Below are 9,678 nucleotides of genomic sequence, written 5' to 3'. Positions count from 1 at the left end.
ACCATCTGTGTAGAGATCATAACACATAATCTGTATCCTACAAGGCAACCTGTGTCCTACAAGGTGGAGATTGGTAGAGCAGGAAGCATATAGCTCCCTGCTCTACTATGGATCTTTGTTGTTTGCAATGGTCCTGTGATGAGTCCCACCATAGATGTAAGCCCAGGACCAATGTTCCCCTTGCCCACCTCTTGATATTTGTAGTGTCATTGATAGGGTCACTGTTGACAGCTAGTTTTCAATTTTTGGCTATATTTCGAGAAGTAATGGAGGGAAGGCATACTTCAGAGGACTAGTGCTCCAGAATTTTCATTTTATGGAGTTGACAGGTCCCCTTTAACATCAAGCTCTACAAAGAAGACCCTAATTTTTTTTAGAAGAAAATTGCTTTTATGAGAATGATATAGCTAGTAAAAGAAATTTTCCCTTTACTAAGTGGATCATATAAACAATAATAAAGAAGAATATGTCTCATAAACAAGGCTCATCCTCCACAGGACCGCACTTCTGCACTAAAATCTACTTATAGATATTTTAGGGGGCGTTCAAACTACAGTCGGTGTCCAACAGGTAGAGTCCGCTGTTAATGTCCGTTCAAAATCTTGCGCGGACACTAGCTGTGTCCGTGGTCATTTTGGATTCATATAAATGGCTATCGGGTGCGTTGTTTTACACTCCGTGCCTGTCCTTAACTGTCCGTTCCTAAAGATGTCTGACTTTACAAGCGGACAGAAAAAAACCTACATGTCAGGTTTTTCTGTCCGCTTGAAAAGTCGGACATCTTTAGGAACGGACACTTAAGGACAGGCACAGAGAGTAAAACAACGCACCCGATCTCCATTTATATGAATCCAAAATGACCACTGACACAGCTAGTGTCCGCTACTAATGTCTGTGCAAGATTTTGAACGGACATTAGCAGCGGACACTAACTGTCGGACACCGATGGTAGTGTGAACGCTCCCTAAGAGAGCAGATATAGAAAGAAACAGGAAGTGGGAGTAGGGTAATGGCAGGGCAGGGTGTAAAATGAAGGCATGGGTGACTATTTTTTGATATTTTGTAAGATAAATTGTATATTTATGGATGTCTGGAATGTCTGGAACCTTTCCAATAGAACCAAATGTCAGCAAATGTGTTTCTTCTTTGTTGGTTGTACACAAATATTTGTTCATATGTGAAATTGTTGTTGACTATTCTAATACAGATAACTGGGGATTTCCAATTTTGAGCTATTGAAGATAAGGTGGCAATGAAAATGTGACAACCAGTTGTCCTAAATAAGATTTATTCCCAATCGGAGGAGATACAATTCAGGAGAAAAAATAAAGGGGTTTCCAGGCACAAATGCATTTTTCTTACTGATCTGTGGGGTCTCATACTTGGACCCCGCACAGATCAGCTGATCCAGCTGCCTCCTAGTTCCAGCAACTACCATACTCACATTTAAGTAACAGGTACATGGCTGCAGCCCTATGCACTATATAGCCCTATGCACTATATAGTCCTGCCCATCCACTTCTGTAGATTCTGTAGCTAGGAGGCAACCAGATCAGCTGATCTGTGCAGGGTCTGGGTGTCCCTGTGTTTAGTTGGACCATCATCTATTTTTCAACAGGACAATGACCCCATACACACCTGCAGGCTGTGTAAGGGCTATTTGACCAAGATAGGGTGCTGGGGTGATGGGGTGCTACGCCAGATGACCTGGTCTACACAGTCACCAGACCTGAACCCAATCGAGATGGTTTTAGGTGAGCTGGACCACAGAGTGAAGGCAAAAGGGCTAAGCATTTCTGAGAACTCCTTCAAAACTGTTGGAAGACCATTTCCGGTGACTATCTCTTGAAGCTCATCAAGAGAATGTCAAGAGTGTGCAAAGCAAGAATCAAAGCAAAAGGTGGCTACTTTGAAGAACCGAGAATATAAGACAGATTTTCAGTTGTTTCACACTTTTTTGTTAAGTATATAATCCACATGTATTAATTTATTAATTAATTCATAGTTTTGATGCCTTCAGGGTGAATCTACAATTGTCATACTCATGAAAATTCAGAAAACCCTTTGAATGAGAAGATGTGTCCAAACTTTTGGTCTGTACTTTACACTAACACAACAGCATAGTATCAAGCATGGCTTAAAAGCACTGTATTATACATAATAGTGTGAGATACCCTGGATAAATAGTACTTTCTCATACGCCATGGGAGACCTTGCACAATATCCAAATATTTCACACGCTAGTGCTATTAATTTGATATATACAGACCTATGTACATTATCATGGGTTAAGTTTGTGAGTGCAATATAAGACAATGAGCTGAGACAGCACGGAGCACATGAACACGTTCCACTGCATGCGCGACTGCCAACCACAAGATGGCCATGAACTGCATAACATAATAATTAGATTTACTATCATTATGCTTCGAAAGGTAGCTGATTTCGTTTGTACTTGTATTCCTCACTACTATAATATAACGTAGCTAAATGGTTATTGGTCCTCTTTATGACTTGTAATGTTATGATTGCTACTTGTGATCTGGTATAAAACAAAGGTCGTGTCAGCAATGAAAGCATTCTGTGAATGAGCAGCACATATAAAACTGATAAAACTCTCCTCCACCCTGCTTTTTTATGTCATGTCATAATTTTACTTCCCAAACTAAGATTTCTCTTTCTGTACTACCACATAAACATTTTCTTGGTCATGTATCTCCTGAGCGTGGCAATTCTACACATTTATGTTGATGTGCACCACTATTCTGATTTGTCAATGACATTATACAGTCATGGCCAAAAGTTTGGAGACAAATATTTTGCTTTTCACAAAGTTTACTGCTGTCCCATTTTAGATCATCTCAGATGTTTCTGAGGTATACTGAAGTACAGTTCTACACTTCTCATATTCCAAGTTTATACAAAGACTAAATACTTAGTGCTGACCCTTATTTTTCAAGACTTCTGCATTTGCCCCTGACAAGCCGGATATCAGATTCTGGGCCAATCCTGACTGATAATAACCCATTCTTGTCTGCTCAGCTTTTTGTGAATTGACCACAAGTTCTCAATAGCCTAGAAATCTGGGGAGTTTCCTGGACATGGACCAAAAATGTTACTGTTTTGTTCACTTATTCTCAAAAGTTATAACTTTTGTCTTGTGACATGTGCTCCATCCTGCTAGAAAAAAGAATTGTTCATCACAGAATTGCTCCTCAATGATTGAGAGAAATTGGAGGATGTTGAGATACTTTAGTCACAGCAGCGTTCTTAGGCAAAGTTGTGAATGAGCACACTCCCTTGGATGAAAAGTAACCCCACAAATAAAGATGCTTTAGCATTGCCATGATGTAGGACTCATGGTAGCGTTCACTTTCCTTCTCTAGACAATCACTCTTCCAGATGTTTCAAACAGTCTGGATGGGGCTTCATCAGAGAAAACAACTATATCCCAGTCCCTGTAAAATGTATATCTGTCCTATATTTTTCCTTGGAGAGATGTGGCTTCTGAAGAATGATTGTCCAGAAGCAATGGAATGAAACTATAGCGTAATAGGTCAAAAGATTCTCTGGGGGGTAACTACTAATGATTAGTCATCAATATTTGATAGTTGGGGGTCTGATAGCTGGGACTGTCATAGATCGGCAACTCCAAATGGACACAGTTGTTTCATCTTGTGGCCTGTTTGTAGCACAGTCCATATAAAGGAATGAGGATAAGCTGCAATACCAAGCACAGCCCCTACAATATGTTTGGAGCTCTGCTTATTATTAAGTAGAGGCCACAGTGCTATTCCTGAATGGTGCAGGCTTTTATTTATTTATTTTTCCTATCAGTATGTCTTTGGAGTGTGGGAGGAAACCGACGCAAACACGGGGAGAATATACAAACTCTTTTTTGTCTTTGGTTGGATTCAAACCCAGGACTCCACCGCTGCAAGGTTAACCACTGAGCCTCCTCAGTGTTTTCAAACAGCTGATCGGTGGGGACTTCAGGTGTTGGATCCAGTTGTTGACCAACAACAATCCGATCTTGGTTATCTATCCTAAGGCTAGGTCATAAATATTACAATCCCAGAACCCCCTTTAATACAAGATAGATGTTGGATCCTGCTATCAAAGTTTGTGTTTGATAATATTGCTCGTCATTTTTGCTACCTTCTTTGCTTCATTCTTATTACTATGTTGCATGTTTGAAGGAGTTTGGGTCAGAACTTTGAAGGCCACTCAAACTTTCTTTCACCTAACTAATCTTTTGTAGACCTCACTTTGTGCACAGGGGTAGAGTCATGCTTCCATGGGAGAGGATCTTCTCTGTTAAAGGAAACCTTTCACCATGACATATTATAAAGCAGGGGAAGCTGTGCAGATTGATGTATAGATTTGTGGGAGAAGTACAGCTCAGTATGACTTTGTACTTTTATTCATCTATATTTTTGCCTTTTTTTCCATTTAGAAACAGACATAGTTGTGTGACTCTGCTGCCACAAAGTTGGAAGCATGCGGTTATATAAAATACCTTTGTACACTGCAACATTAGAATTATCCTTTACTGGAAATAAAGAGCCAAGCCCTGAAACCCGTAATTCATTCTTCAGATTGCCAATTTAAATGTGATTCATCACTGCAGAGATGACGTTTTCACTCCTTCTGGTTTATGTCACTCCAGCTGATGCACTTCTTTGCATATGGTGATCTTAGGTTTGTGAACATCTGCTTGATCATGGGTAGCCATTTCATATAGCTCCTAATGTGTATTGTAGTTGTAAGGAAATTGCTAGAACAGCAATTGCCCAGTAGCTGCTGTTGAACCCTGGGGGGAGGGGCACATTAAACAGTGAGCCCTAAGCTGAAACCCCCCGCTGTCCCTTCCTGCTTGGCGGTCCTAACCTAAGCAATAGGCGACAACTGGTCGACAGGCCCTTCCTATATATGTGATAACCCAGAACGCAGACAAGACAAACAACAGCAAAGGGAGGTCAGCCAAGGGTCCGGTAACAGTCAAGCAACGCAGTACAGAATCGTAATTCAAGAGAATAGTCACAAGGGAAGCCAAGGGCCAGAGATCAGTAATACAATAGTAAAATAAAGAGGAGCTTAGCAGGGACAAAGTCTAAAGACAGAGTCATAATAGCCAGAAAACATGTGTGGACTGACAGCCTGTATATAGGAAGCCAAAGACCTGGCCTAGACTTGATTCAATTACAAAGGAGAGGTAATAGAGCAGTATTCACACAGTGCAATGAAAAACTCTAAGCAAAGAATCAAAATGAACCTGCCTCCTGCACCAAGGGTGGCGCAGAGATCTGAACAGGCAGAGACATTACAGTAGCATTGCTATTACATCCAGAGTTTGGATCTCTTTAGTAAGTGACGAAAACAGGTTATTAAAGAACTTGGTGGTACCTGTTATTGTTACTCATAGATTCCTCCATCTTATAAGAATCGCGCTTACAGTTGAGTAGGAGTAGAAGTTTCATAGACTTGTGGCAATGGTGGCATCCTATGATAGTGCCACATCTGAATGTTTGTTAGAAATTATATAACTTTGCTCTTAATGTATCTGTTTGTGAAATATCTATCTATCTATCTTGGATTTATGTTCATATAAATAAACATTTCTAAAATTGGAGTCATTTACATATAGCAAACACCTACAAAAAATCCCTTCGAAATGAAAGTCAATGTATTTCCTGTAAATTAATCCATCACTATTAAATATGGTACAGGTAACCAGTTTTACCTGTACTTTGGGCGTGTTCATACCACTAACTTTAATATCTACTCCTTGACCATAATAAAGCCATCATCCTCTAAGTCACATATCAATATTTCATTAGCATAAAGAAATCCTGGCTATAATAAGGTTATGTCCCATCACCTTTAAGTGTTGTATATTTTGCTCTTTAATTATAGCTTAGTATATAGATATAAATAGGAGCATAGTTCAAGTAGAAGTAGATTCTTCTTTGGGCTGAGGACCCACGTTGTAAAAACAATGTTTTTGTTTTTTTTGTTGTTGCAGATTTTGCTGCGTTTTTTTTTTTTTTTTTTTTTTTTTTTAGTCAAAGCCAGGAGTAGATTTGGCAGAAGGGAAAACTATAAGAACTTCCTATATACTGTATGTCCCATTTCTTTTGTAGCCATTCTTGGCTTTGGTTAAAAAAAAACAAAAAACAAAAAAAAAACAGCAGCAGAAGCTGCAACAAAAAAAACCTGCTTTTACGCAACGTGTGGCCTCGGCCTTGCAGAGGTTTTTTTTTTTTTTTTTTTTTTTACTCTTTCATGGAGTCTGAATGACATCTGGATATGCCAAAAACCTCACACTCACAGTGAAGCACAAATATGGTTTTTTGGCCCTTACAGCCTTCCCTACAGTGCCACATTGGGTGGTTTACATAAGAGATATTCTCCTCCAGACACAATGCAGCTAGGAAAAAATGTTATAGAACTATAAGGGAGGAATTTATCAATGTACATCATCTATGTCAGTGCGGTAAGGTAAAAGGGTCACAATTTTTGGTGCCTGATTGAGTTTTAGCCAAAACTGTATCTTTTGGGGGGTTTTGTGCTCAGCACCACTTTTCTTTTCTTTTTTTTAATGTAGATTGTGAGCCCCATATAGGGATCACAATGTACATATTTTTTTTCCTATCAGTATGTCTTTGTAGAATGGGAGGAAATCCACGCAAATATGGAGAGAACTCCATGCAGTTGTTGTTCCTGGCCGGATTCGAGCACAGGATTCCAGTGCTACAAGGCTGCAGTGCTAACCACTGAGCCACCGTGTTACCCCCTCAGCACCACTTTTGTGAAAAGAGGGGGACTTAGAAGAGGCTGGCATAAGTTTATTATAATTAATACCAGTAACTAGAGTACATTATTGCTGAAATCTACACCATTTCCTAGGAAATCAATAGAAGATAAATAATATAAACATTTTCATGACATCCTGTACTCCAGTCAAGATAACCTGGGAAATAACTAGACCTGACCCACATGGGTACTAGGGGCTGCATATAGTGGACACACGTGCGATATGTAAATGGAAAATAAGCTATAGCTAGCACTACTGTGTACCTATATTATATAACCCAAGATGCTAATAGCAAGTAAAGCCTTCACCCAATAAGGACTCCAAAATAGGCAATGATTGTACTACACTATGGTCTATGATGACCCGCTATTAAAAATGACACACAAAACCACTTGGTTAAAAAATGAAAGCTGCTCAGTGCTTCATTGGGATTGAAGTAGCACTGGAACCTACAGATTGAAACTAGCTCCTTACAACCATAAGGTCAACATGGGACACCACTAGCCAGGGCTCTATCAATTACCAGTAAACCCGTTGGGCACAATATATTGTCTCCAACCACTCAGCTTTCTAAGGAACAGACTACGTACTCAAGGACTGCCATATCTCATGGAAGTATAAGGAAAATGTTTGTTTTCGTACTGTGTCAGCCAGTGTGTAGGAGATATAAAAAAAAACAAAAAAACTTGAGAGTCTTCAGTAGTTGATACCTATTTTTTAATGGCTAACTCATAATGATGACAGATTACAACGTTTCAAAGCTCTCGGCTTCTTTCTCAAGTAAATTTAAAAACAATTTCTGAAGGATGCATATTTATATACAAAAGGACACTGGGAATAGAATTTTAGGGGGGAAGGGGGAAAGAAGGTTATTAGTATATACAAGTAAACAATTCCACAGTTCTCAGGTTCTCAGAATGAGGATAAATTCACATGGCCATACAATTAGAGAACAAAGAATGGACCTTCCCGTGCCAAAACATTTCTGCAATGAAGATCATAATATCACCAATGACATGAAAAATTTGGTTTTAAGAGGGAATTTTAAATCAGGGAAAGAGCGACGGATTTATGAGTACAAGCTGATGACCCTGCTTCAAACACTGGAGGAAGAGATGAATCTGTCACATGGGTTCATGGCATCCTACAGAAATCACTGAACTGAGACAGCCTTGAAGACACTGTGAACTGATAAGAACCTGGGAACTGTGGAATTGTTTACGTGTATATACTAATAACCTCCTTTCCCCCTTCTCCCCTCCCTCCTAAAATTCTGCATAAATATGCAGCCTTCAGAAGTTGTTTTTAAATTTACTTGAGAAAGAAGCCAAGAGCTTCGAAACGTTGTAATCTGTCATCATTATGAGTTAGCCATTAAAAAAGGTAGCAACTACTGAAGACTCTCAAGTTGTTTGTTTTTTATAAATCTCATGGAAGTAAAACAAGAGTTGCAAAGAAGCTGTGGAAGAAAACGAAGAGATTGGTAAACACAGGTCAGTCTACACTTCTGATCTACATAGAATCTTTACAGGGTGCAGCATAGACTTGTGGCATTAATAACGCATGGGATATCAGTATGCATATAGCAGTGATAATCTCTAGTGCACTTGAAAAAGGCTTCTATGTGGGCCAATACATGGAGTGGGCCCCAATAAATTACTCCAGGCTGGGAAAATAGGTTCCTGCCTTGCAGATTTTTGATGACCTTCCTTTGGTTGGTGTTGTCTTGCCTTGCTGGACAATTTCATATAATAATGATAGAGAACAATTGGTCAGATAAGAGATTAGTAATCTGCAAATATTGCTTGCAGTTTCCTCAGCATGCTAAAAAGTAGAACAATGCAGAGAACTCAAGTGTAGAAATGAGAAACAAAGAACAATTGAGAATGGATCTAGCTTATCTAGACTGTATGAGACAATGACAGGGGTAAAGGTGCATTTGAGTGTTGGGCTGGCAAGCACTGATCAATGATATATGATGGCACTCATTTTTATTAGTCTTTTACACGAGTTGTACCAAAGTACAGGGGAGGAATGATCGCTACATTTTTCCCCTAAAATCCTCTTAAATTCCAATTAATGTTTTGGTCTAAAGTGGATATTATGAAATTGCTACAAGAGCAATTTCTAAGAATTCAGAAACTGACAGATAGCAGTAGAACATCTCACCGAAATCTCAAACTGCGTTGGTGTCAGGGACAGGGCCTTGGTGGTCTCCTGTCCGGTAACTATGAGTAACTATGGCTGGCCAAATTAAAAGACTAAGTGCTAGCATTGAAGAAATCACACCAGACAATATGCATTGGTATAAACTCCTCTCTTAGCCACAGTATTGCACACCAATGGGACCTTTATTGAACATGCGCAGGTTTTTTATATCCAATTATAGGAAGTAAAAAACAGCAATCTCTATCATGAGTCTGATTGGTTGGTCGGGGTATCCGCCTCCTGTGATATCGCTTCCTGTGATGTCACTTTCTGTGGAAGTGCCAGGCCCTCCCATGCTTTCATGGGAAACCCTGTAGTGTATCCTTGTTTCACATGGGCACGCCTACACCTGAGCACAGCAACCAAGGATAGGGGCCATCTTGTTATGTAATATCATATTCAGTTTCAAACATAAATAGTTATACTGCATTTAGTTTTAAGGATAACAATGTTTTTAGGATTCATATATTTACAACCTTCACATTGGGAGATAGAATCTAAGGCTACTCAAATGTCTTCACCAGAGTCTACCGCAAAGCCAGTTGCTCTTGAGCTGGAATTGGACCCAGTTTATTGCCCAGAAGCTTAGTGTAAAGAAAAAATGCACCACAAACTTAAAATCAAACCTGGACTGACAGCAAAATCTCACAAGG

Source organism: Leptodactylus fuscus, chromosome 8 (assembly GCF_031893055.1).
Source record: "Leptodactylus fuscus isolate aLepFus1 chromosome 8, aLepFus1.hap2, whole genome shotgun sequence".
Classification (NCBI taxonomy): domain Eukaryota; kingdom Metazoa; phylum Chordata; class Amphibia; order Anura; family Leptodactylidae; genus Leptodactylus; species Leptodactylus fuscus.
The sequence above is the reverse complement of the archived record's forward strand: the minus strand, read 5'-3'. Positions refer to the sequence as shown.